The 12,116-nt window shown below is 48.2% G+C and overlaps 1 protein-coding gene across 11 annotated transcripts in view; it reads right to left on the reverse strand.

Moving 5' to 3' along the window:
* The window catches only part of LOC139758043 (uncharacterized), a 77,092-nt gene that overhangs the window by 22,183 nt on the left and 42,793 nt on the right, over positions 1 to 12,116 (reverse strand). The window lies entirely within an intron of this gene.

The following is a 12,116-nucleotide window of genomic DNA, read 5'->3' on the forward strand; positions in this document are numbered from 1 at the left end:
ACACTAGAACGTTTCAGTTACAGGATACTAAATACTAACCCCCCTCCCCCAACTCGCCCTCACACCACACCTTCTGTGTTCTACACGCTCACTGGCATAAACAGTTGTGCTTCTGTGCAACTCAAACTAAATGCGTCTCACAGTGGCAAGAGCACCACTGAAACAATATCCAATCGTTTTACTGAAGAATTACAGAACCATATTAGAAAAAAATAAAGGTTCATAACGAGACTGGAACCAACTGCTTCCCTGAAATAAATGTCAAGTGTCTCTCACCGAGGCAAGAAACTACTATATCTAAATGAGACAAGAGCCAACCAAGTGTCTCTCGCTGAGACAAGCTACTATCTCTGAATGAGGCAAGAACCGAACAAGTGTCGCTTCCTATGGCATAAACCAACCATCTTACAAAAGGATGATACAAATGTCTCAGGCACGAACCTACTGTCTACATCCGTCTCACACTATAGCAGGATCCAACTGTCTCACTGAAAGAGAGCCCAACTGTCTCACGGAAGAAGGAACCAAAAGATCACACTGAAGCAGAAACCAATTCTCTCGCAGAGGAGAGAACCAACTTGCTCGTGGAAGTAAGAACTTTACTATTAAAGGGAAGGCCTGTCTCCTGTCTGAATACACGCCAAGGAAGTTGCCTGACGCACGACGAATAACCCCCATACACCGTTGCCAATCATTCATTTATTTCCTTGGGAGGATAAAAATTTCTGCCTGCTGGGACGATATATTTTCAGGAAAATATGTTATTGTTCAACGGGAAGGTCGAGCCAGCAATATGGGCGCTTTGCAGAGGAAAAATGGCAGGGGCAGATGATTACACCACTGGAAAATGCCATTCCACCGTTCTCCAAGCCCTCTTCAAGAGCGAGGAGACAAGAGACCAAATTTGTTGGTTATCACTAAATTAAGAACTAACTATTTTAATGCCAGCTGGCTCATCAAAGAACTTATTTAACCACTCAATGAGGAACTCACCATCTTGCTCAAGAAAGAACCATTATGTAGTCTTGACTCAAGAACCAACTGCCTTACTGATGCGCAAACAAACTTCCTCACTAGGGGAACAAACAACTGTCTTACTGATATATGCATCGATTGACTGCTTTATTGAAGCAGGAACCAAATGACTCGCTGATGCATGAACCGCCAGTGTCTATTTTAAACAAGAACCGGTTGACCTTCCGCTGAAGCAAAGCCTGAAAAAAAAAAACCTATTGTTTTCCGGACATAAAGACCAACAATGACGTCTATGTGGCACTCACGTGAAGGCCAGAAACTCGACGTCTCAGCAATGTAAGACCACATGACCCTTCATTTCTGCTGAGGTAAAAACTCTTTTAATGTTGTTTTCATGTGGAGACCAAAATGAACCTTTTGTTCTCATGGAAAGACCAAGAAGTCTTTTCCCCTGTGGAAGCAAAGACCAGAGTAGTCTTTCTGTCTTCTGAGGCAAAGATCAAAATAGCCTTTATGTCCTTTGAAGCAAAGACTAATATTAGTTACAACGGTCTTCTGAGAGGACAAAATTTAGACCCTTAAAACAGAGAGAAAATGTGACATGTCAGTGCAGCAGCATCACGTCCCTAGACGTATATCATCGCATCACCCTCCCCACGTTAAAGTCTCCCACTTTGAAGCACCTCCCATCCCTTCTCCCTAACAATGTTCCCAGACCTCCATCTAAAACCTTTCCCTTCCCACCAGCACTCCTCCCAGTCCCAACCTCCTCCCCTCCCCCTGACATCAACGTTTTCACGGACCTCCTCTCCACAATTCCTGATTCATCCACCCGCGAACACCCTTTCCCCATCCCCTCCTTCCACCTCCCTCCTGCACGCCATCCACACCCCCCTCCCCAAGCCTCCCTAAGGCCATCACCCGTGCCAGACACCTCTTGAAGCTGCCCTTCCAGCCAACACTTTGGTTTATGCCGCCTTTCCAGCCGCCCTTCCAGCCAACACATTGGCTCATCCGGCCTTTCCAGCCAACATTTTTACCGATACTGCCCTACGAACAAGTACATTACTAGACGACCCTTCTTGCCTTCCTTTGCCCCCCTCCCCCCCCCCACGGGTGACACATCAGTCACACTCCCTTCCCGATAAAAACCTAGGGTGGGAAGCCCAGCCTGGGAGCGGACGTGGATAAAGTAGCCTGGGGTGGTGGGGTGGAGGAAGGAGAGGAACCACCTCGGGGAAACCGTTCAACTCCCTCAACTTCCCCCCCAAGCAGCCAGCCAGCCAGCCAGCCAGAGGGTGTAGTAGTGGATGAGGGAACCCCCTCCGCCAAGCGCCCGCTGCTACCGGCGGCGTCCGTCCTTTCCTCTGCCTCTCGCGCTCTCTCGCCCGCCAGGCTGAAGTTGGGATCCAATTTCGGGACGCTGGGATCAAATTGGTCTTGGTTACCGTGCCCTAGCCCACAACCACCCCACCTCCCCCTCCTACAACACCCCCCCTTCACGTTGCCATGACAACAACGTCTGATCGATGCGTCGTCGTCCCTTCCCGCCAAACTTTCCACGATGAAGTTATCAGAATTATGAGTTTCTGGGAGGCGACAGACCATGGCGTTTCAGGGGAAAATCTATACATATATATACTACAACCCCAACCCCGCCCCCCCCCACCTCACCCCAAAGGCAGCTTTGGATGCCTCTCGCCGGCGTTTATTGACGTACATGTTAACGCAGGTGTCGTAAACAACGTCTGGATTACGAACGAACGTAGGACTTGAAGCCCAAATCCGACATCAGACAGAAAATGGCATTACGTTCTTTGGGGAAGCAATGTTGAGCTTTCTGGGATCCCCTGCGCTCAGAAATATTAAAGATTAGGGCTGCCGTAAAAGTAATGTTAGCAATTTGGGAAGTTCAGACCGGCCTTATTAGTTTCCCTGCGTTGTGATTGGTTCCCGCCTCCTGCTCCCTCGTACGCCATTGGCCGGCCGAGAATCCCGGCCACGCCTCCACAAGGCTGCCATTGGACAGAGTTCCCATTACGAGGTTGCCCATTATTTTTCAGCCCTTATTGAACATGTCCGTGTTTTATCCAGGCAGAAAATATTGCAACAAAAACTGTTGAATTATCCAGGTTAGAAAATATCTATGGCATTTTTGTTAGCCTTGGATGAATACAAGGTTCCGACACAACCAAAAGCCGGCATTAGACAGGAGAAACCGTTCCGTTTTCGTCATTTTTCAACCCACGAAAGACATATTGCTTCCCCACTGGAGACGAATGAGTGGCTGAAGGCGTCCGAGTAGATATATTCATGGAGGAGGAGATGCAAGTCTTACTTCATCACGGCCGCTCACAGACAGGCAAGGGGGTTACTAAGAATGGACGTCTCTATACCCCCGGAGACTGTGGTAGACATCCACAAGCCGTTCTCAACCCCAGGAGGATCAATATGTCTCCCAACGCAGCCATCTGTCTGTCGGGGGAAGGCGGGGAGGCCCGTGCCTCCGTCGGGTGGGTGTGTGTGTGTGTGTGTGTGTGGTAGTTCGGTAAAACATCAGCCGAGCTCCTTCCTTCGGGGGTACAAGGTCACCTGGGCCGGCGCTGATCAATAGCCCGCCCCGAGGTTAACCACCAAGGCACACACACCCAGAACCCACAAACCCACCCAGGTCAACCCCGGGGTGACCTTGCGTGTCCTCGTCCGCTGGACGCGTATGGTACAGGTCCCTCCCCCCCTTAGCCATACAGTCCACGCCAAGTCGGATTACATCCAAGTCCCCCTTGGTGCTATTCATACTCGAGTCACTACACAAGAGTCACTACACGATTCGCTAGCGAGTCATCAGACAATTTGCGAGCGAGTCGCCTGATGCGGTTACGAAATGAGCAGCCAGGTAGAGTCACTGGCTGCACTGCCGAGTTTAATTACTTGCTGAATCACCAGACTATGTTGAGTCACGCCGGCTAAACCGTCAGCTGAGGTCACTTGTTGAGTCACAAGAAGCTGGGGCCCACAGTCCCGTCACCGAACTAAATCATCGACTGAGTCGCCATGTACTGTCACTCATTAAGTCTTTATACACAAGTCAGAAGTTGTGGCACCCAGTTATTAGTCAGTAACAGCCCGAGACTAAAGTCCTTGGCTGAGTCACCCTTTACACGTGATGAGGATAGTCGCCAAGTATAATTACATTTGACTGAACAAGCACCAATATCAGCACTGACATGTGGCTCACCAATTAGGCCACCAGTGCTGACCTATGACTAACCAACAAGGTCACCTACACTAAACTGACTCACCGACAGTCACCAGTACTGGCCTATGACCAATCAAAGGCACCAGCAGTGTGACCTGTGACTCACCTATAAGATAACAAAGTATTGACCTGTGACTCCCCAACAAGATAAGTATTTACCAGTAATTCACCAATACGGTCACCAGCACAGACCAGTCACTCACCAATAAGATTATTAGCAGTGAACCTTTGACACAAAAATATACCACCAATTGACACCATAATAAGGTCATCAGGCAGTGATGTAATTAAGGGAGGGGTTTATATGGGGTTGATGTACGAGGTCAGACGTAGCGGCTGACCGAAGTAGTTAATGGAGAGACGAGAATGTGTGAAGGATGACGATGTACGCCGTAGAAAATGACGCAACCCGTAGGAACGTGTACACGCCTCGGAAGGCATGACGTAGGTAAACAACAGACGCAGCTGTGATGTAGATGATTTTACGAGTGACGTAGAAGTGACGTGTACGGTGTAGAACTACAAGACGGCCGTACATGGAGGTAAGAATTAACGAGATGCCAGACACACACAAGCTAAATTACTGCAGCATCGTAAACGCGCCTCCGTGAGGTCGAGCTCGCACGCACACACACACACACACGCAAACACAATACACACACGCACTCACGCACAGTCTACACACACACGCACATCCGTACATCACTAACCACACACAACACAGGATGATTAACACCCCCTCCCCCCTTCCCTCTCTTTTATAGATTCACCAATTACGATGTATTATTTTGTTTATACTTTCAGCATTTAACTGCAATTAATCCAATAAACATGATATTGTTGCAATTTTTATTAATATCATCATAATCATTATAACTATCTTAATATTATTATAACTAATATTACTAATACTATTATTACTATTATTATTATTATTATTATTATTATTATTATTATTATTATTATTATTATAACTTAATAGCACTTACAAATGTGCACACACACACACACACACACACACACACACACAACACACACACACACACAGTATACTATTTAAATGGTTTGTGTTACTGGCGGGCCTGCCCAGGGTACGGCCCGTATGAGTTCGAATCTAAGGCGATGCAGTTGGTCCACATCCAACCCAGGAGTTCATTCTCCCCTCCGAGCTGGTCGCTGTGCGTGTGTGTGTGTGTGTGTGTGTGTGTGTGTGTGTGTGTGTGTGTGTGTGTGAGTAAAGGCATGGTATACAAACACAAGGTTTAAGAGACGGGGCAACACTAGTGTGAAACTCTCTCCTCGTAACACACAAAACAGTAATCACAGAGGATCTTGTACGCGGACACAAAGGCAGGATGGTCTACCTACTTGATGAGACGCCAGATGGTCGCAGCTGGAGGTAAAGCGCTCCACTACTCCCTGTGGCTTATCTAGGAAACGAAACTCTACCCTAAACTAGCATAACCTATCCTAGCCTAACCTACCATAACCTATCCTAGCCTAACCTACCATAACCTAACCTAACCTAGCATAACCTATCCTAGCCTAACCTACCATAACCTAATCTTGCCTACCATAACTTATCCTAGCCTAACCTAACCTAGTATAACCTAATCAGGCCTAGCACAGCCTACCCTAACCTCTCCCCTGAGAAAGACTGTAACCCCTTAACCTCTATCAACAACTTCATCAGTCAAAATGTCTCGCTGGCTGGAAGACTTCGAATATCTCCCCAGCACACCGGTCAGCAAGAGGCACTGGTGTTGTCTCAGGTAGAAAAAAAAAATAAATTTACCAAAATTCATAAGCCATGATATTTGCCTGTCAAATACACATATACCACTTAGCTCAACTATGTGAACTGAATGACAGCACTCAGAGGAAAGGGTTTTCCTAAATGATATGCAAATCTATACACCTTCGTGCCTCACCCACCCCCAAGAAAAAAAAACTAATCATTTAGTCATCCGAAATGGGAAGGTTACCTATCATGTTTTGTTCTTTATCTGCCATGCTAACACGAGCATCTTCACAGACAGACAAGACAAGCGCAGGGGTGACTACAGGTCTGTAGTGGCGGGGTATAACAAGGGGTATAACTTGTTACCCAATGCCATCACCCGATCCTCAGTCAACCCTGTGAGAACATTGTGCTTAATTTTGCTCACACAGACACCGGCGATGCCATAGACCCTGAGCCGTTTGGTGATACAACGCCCTTACTAAGCCTTGTCACCTTCCTCCCACCGTCTACCGCAATACACAAGGACGCAAGACCTCTGTGGTTCTCTCGTTCGTTGACCTCTTCATAGACGGCTTCCGATCTGGGCAGCCCTAACATAAATCATCAACAAAACCATCAACTTACGGACCCGGGGAGGTATCCTTCCATGGTTTGTAGACTAATAACTCAGTGAGCGTTGTCAGGCTGCATCTTCCACCTTCCAGTCCTTCATCACTGGCGTTCCATAGGGCACAAAGACTGGACCCTTGTGCTGCCTCATCCTTATAAATGATGCCCTGATGAACGCACCTTCTCAATGGAAGTACGTACGTCGACGACTCCACCAGAGGTATCAGCGTTGACAACACTCCGATACACCAGCCCTCGAGAACACCCTTAACAGCCTCCAAAATTTGACGACTACAAACTACGTCACTATCAACCAAGCCAAGAAGGACGTCTTAAAGCACAACAGCTTTCTTTCCAACAGTATCCAACCTTCTACTGTCTCATTAGGCTGCTCAGTACATAAGCGTCTCGGCGGTACTCTGGGATATAAACCAAGACGGAGAGGACCACGTCAGTACCATCATCAGATCCTCCTGCTATCGTCTCTACGTTCTTTGCAGACTTAAAGAGAAACGGAAAACCCTGTAGATGAATTCAAGAACACCTACAACGCTCTCCTACTTCCCAGACTCATCTGTGACTCCTCTGCCCAGTCCTCTTCTTTGTTAACCACACAACAAAGACAGACAGGGAAAAGGTGCAGAAAAGGGTATGCATGATCATCTACGGTGCCTCCTACACCGCTAATCAAGACGCGCTCAAAACACTAGTCCTTCTGACTCTTTCCTAACAGAGTCCGAAGTCTATCCATCATTCAGGGAGGGAGCTACTTCAACCATTCCCGCCACCCTCACCTCCTACCACTTAAAACTTCCTTGTCCCCGAGTCGCAGTTCGGTGTTAAAACCACATCAAGTCCATCCGAGCTTTTACCTAACCATCGCTATATAAGAAAAGCATCAAGCAGTGTGATCATCAATAACCAACGCATTACCACATGAATATCTGTGGTAGGTATTTTTCATGAACCCTTCCCTACTACCTCAGCCCAGTGCTTACATAACGTTTTTTTCTCTACATGTTCAGCTCGAGTTTGTAGTTAATACAACGCACACTAATCATTGCTATTATTATTCTTGGTAGAAGTAGTAAGTAGTAGTAGGGTGCATGTATACGTCTATACAGGTACCTAGCGTGCGCACACACACACACACACACACACACACACACACACACACACACACACACACACACACACACAGGCAATATGAACTTATTTCCGAAGCAATGTTCCCCTCAGTGTTCCTCTCTCTCTCTCTCTCTCTCTCTCTCTCTCTCTCTCTCTCTCTCTCTCTCTCTCTCTCTCTCTCTCTCTCTCTCAGTTGATATGACGCAGAAATCTAAGTGATTAACCCCACATCAGTTGCTGTGCACCAACCATACGCTGCATTCGCTACTCCCGAACCCCTCCATGACGCCATGTCGATCACCTTCCAACCAAATGTCACTTTCCCTCAATACATACACTAAAGTCAACAAACCCTCAAACCCTTGAGCACGACCGTTCTGATCCTTGGATACGCTGAGCATGTCCTCTGACCTGATCTTTCAACGGGTCAAATCAAAAGGCGAGGCCAGGTCAGCCTGGGTCACTTTCCCCATGTTACTTCAAGTATGGCAAGGGTCACAGTGACCTTTCGATCACCACTGTGAGAGAAGTAGGAGTGTGCGGTCTTGATGTACACACACAACACAAGAGGTTACAAGGTACAACATGTGCTGCGATATGCGTTCACATGGACAGCACAGGTGTTGTCCTTTGACAGATGCGTGCGCGCGCGCGTGTATGTGTGTGTGTGTGTGTGTGTGTGTGTGTGTGTGTGTGTGTGTGTGTGTGTGTGTGTGAATACTGTTTACTGTTTGCGTGTTACGAGATAAGGTGTTGCCCCGTCTCAACCCTGTATGGACGTACTATGTCTTTACTCTGTATATATATATATATATATATATATATATATATATATATATATATATATATATATATATATACACCAGCCTGAGCCATGTACCCATTTATCAACCAACCCCGAAGAGATGAAAAGTTGGGATTCGCCGTGGGCAGACCGCCGCGCCCAGGAATCGAACCCATGCAGGCCCGCGCTGACTCACAATCAGTAACGCTAACCATGTGTGTGTGTGTGTGTGTGTGTGTGTGTGTGTGTGTGTGTGTGCAACTAAGCGTGAGCAACACCACAGTTCCTAAGATGGGTGTAAAGTGTGCCAAACCACACAGTGAGCTCCTGTAGTACAGGACACGCCCACTGACCACGCCCTCCCAACCACCACGGCACAACACTTGCTCCTTCTGGGAAAAAAATCTACTACAATACACACACACACACACACACACACACACACACACACACATAATAACTACATATAACAAGATACAGATGTCCTTCCGAAAGTTGACGCTATAACATTTGTTCTATGCAGAACATGCAAGAGAACAAACCTCGTACGGAGAAGGCACCTGAGGGAGGGAATTTCCTTCCATAAATCATCCGGGGGGGAAGAGTTCTGGCCATCATCAATCACTCACACCGTCAATTCTGGCGCTCCTGACGGAAACTGAATTTCACAACCGACCTGATTAATTACTCTAATTCTGATAACAACAATGCCAGGGTCTGTAACATAACGACGCCAATATATTATAACAAGGAGAGAGGAAAAACAAAATCTGACTATGGTGAAAACTATCTGGAATTTCTAACCGAAGTGAGTTGCCACAAGGAATCTAACCTCACGTCAACCCAGGGGAACGTAATCTGGTACCCTGATGAACCGCACCTGTACCTAACCCAAAGGGGTCAGCCCTGCAGTAGGTTTAAGGAATCTTGCCTGGGTGCAAACTCTCGAGACTCCAAGCCTCTAAGTCTTAAAGGAATCAGCTGTATAGGCAGCGCGGAAGCAAGGAACCTGGAGAGCCAACAACTGTGGCATTCTCTCTCTTTCCCTAAGGAGCCGAAAGTTTGAGGAAGGTGAGTACCTTTGACCAAACCAGAGGGATCACAATCGACGAGGGAACCCGGTGGGACTCAATCAGGCGGTAAACCAAATGATTCTACCATCAATGCAACTTCAAGACGTTAGGCTTCGGAAAAACCTTCCACAGTTTAAGCCTGGAGGCTCTGAAGAGAAATCCAGGAGGGAGAAGGAATTTGAACCCTTTAAGCACGTACACAAGACGCCTTATGACGGTACGATCCTTGGTATGGTGACCTTTGACCTGGTCTGGTGAAAGGATAGGCCATAGTAACAAGACCCGGGCTATCGTCCTGAAGAGGCTCATCTTCGTCCGACCGAGGGAACTTGAACTTGGAATCAATCCAGAAGAATTCAATCTTCTTACATCTAAACGGAATTCAAAAACTTCGAGTAAATGACACTAATGCAACTCAAGAGCAACGAAAAGGAATCCAACTTGGGTTTGACCATAAAGGAGTTCAACTATGGAGCAAGCCTAAGGAATTAAACCCGGTGGATTCAACCAAAGAGCAGTCCATGGCAATCAACCGTCCAGCTCACTAGGGGGAATGTCACCTTCCTCTCGTAGCCAATACATTCCTGATGTTTGTCCAAACATCTGGCAAGGTGGAGCGATATGACATCTAGAGCCAAGATGTGATATACGGCTCGCTGGCAAGGTGAGCCAGGCTTGCCTTGGTTGTTGGCATGGTGAGGCCTGTCTGCTGCCACTCCCTCCCACCCTGGCCACTCCCTCCCTCCCTGGCTAATCCCTCCTTCATTCCCTGATCACTCCCTTCCTACAACCTCTGCCCTTCCATCCCTCTAGCCACTCCTTTCCTGAATGTCTGACCACCCCTTTCCTCCATCCCTGGCCACTCCCACCTCAATCTCTGGCCACTTTCTCCCCCCATACTTGGCCTCTCCCTTCCTCCATCCCTGGCCATCCCCTCCCTAAATCCCTGGCCACTCCTTCCCTCCGTCAGAAGCCATTCCCTCCCTCCACTACCCCATCAACCTCTGGCCACTACTTCCCTCCATCTCTAGCCATTCTCCATCTCCGTCACTGGCCACTCCCTCCCTCCATCTCTGTCCCTTCCCTCCCTCCGCCCTTGTCCCCTCCCTCCGTCCTGGCCGCATAATTCGCCCCCACCAGCTCCCAAGCCCCAAGCCTTCCCGCCGTTCCTCCCTCACCCACCCAGCTCCTCCTCCCCCTCCTACAGGTAGTTCCACCAACTCCCAGATTTATAATTACCATCAGTTTATATTTCACTCCCAGCCGGCGGGCAGACACGGCAATACACTACTGCATTTAGACGGGGGTTGGTTTACGGGCATTAAATATGCACACTTCGCTATATCGGACCATTGTATGTCAACACCGAATAACCTTCGCTGAAGGGCACTGATACACGCGCTTGTGCGCAGGCGCAAGGCATATGTTTTGGCGCGAAATGGTTCGTTTTTGTAAGCGTTTTCTTTCTTTCGTTCTTCACTCGGTCACATACACGTTACACGAACAAACGCAGGGGATGATAAACGTAAACCTTAACCTTCCATAACACACTGGTATAAGCATGTTAAACCGTACACGTCTAATTTCAAATCCAGCAACGTTCAAAACATCTATTCTCATGGGCGGTAACCACACAAGGTCCCACTTAATAATATTTCACTCTACACACCAGACACCACCCTCCTCAACCACAATCAACCCTACCAGACATGAGTTACTGCCAGAGTAACAGACTGGTGGAACCCGTCAACCAGCCGGCGATCTCTCACTCAACCACAGACGTAAAATGACAGCTGAGGAAGAAAAAAAATATATAATACCCAGAGCAACATTACGAACGACCAAAATATAATGAGGCTACAAAATAATGATTGAATATGAATAATCATCATCACGTTGGATCTAAACACGAGAGGAAAATATCCGTGAAAAATAACTAGTACAAATGTAAAAAAGGTAACGAAAGAAAAGGACACTGGTCAACACATAACTGACCTAGGGAACACGCAACTCCACAGGTAGCCAGGCGGACGGAACACTGGATCAGCAACGCAAACACTCTTACAAAACTGGAACACAAGACTGGAACACCACTGTCCACGGCGCCGTGGACAACCAACCACAACCTGCCCACAACACCCGCCCCGCTGCCAACCTGGCAACCAACAACTTGCCTCCCCCTTCCCTTGGCTCCCTCCTCCGTCTCCCTCCCCACCCCTCATACCATCCGTCCCCCAGGCCTCTCCCTACCCCCTATCCATCTACCCTCCCCCCTCTCCAACACTGTCTCCCCACACTCTAAACATCTCCCTCCCTCGTCCTTGCCACTCAGCGCCAATCCCCACCATCACTCCCCTACTATTATTCTTAGCCCTTCCCCCGCCAACCAGAACCTCCCCGTCGTCCCCCCACCATCGTACCCTCCCCGCCCCTCACCACGGTACGCGCCCTCTACCTGGTACCACATTGTACCCGTCCGCCCCTCCCTCTCCCTCTCTCTCCCCCCACTCATCATCCACGAGCTCACCGTCGTCTGCCCCGCTC

Source organism: Panulirus ornatus, chromosome 29 (genome assembly GCF_036320965.1).
Source record: "Panulirus ornatus isolate Po-2019 chromosome 29, ASM3632096v1, whole genome shotgun sequence".
Taxonomy (NCBI): Eukaryota; Metazoa; Arthropoda; class Malacostraca; order Decapoda; family Palinuridae; genus Panulirus; species Panulirus ornatus.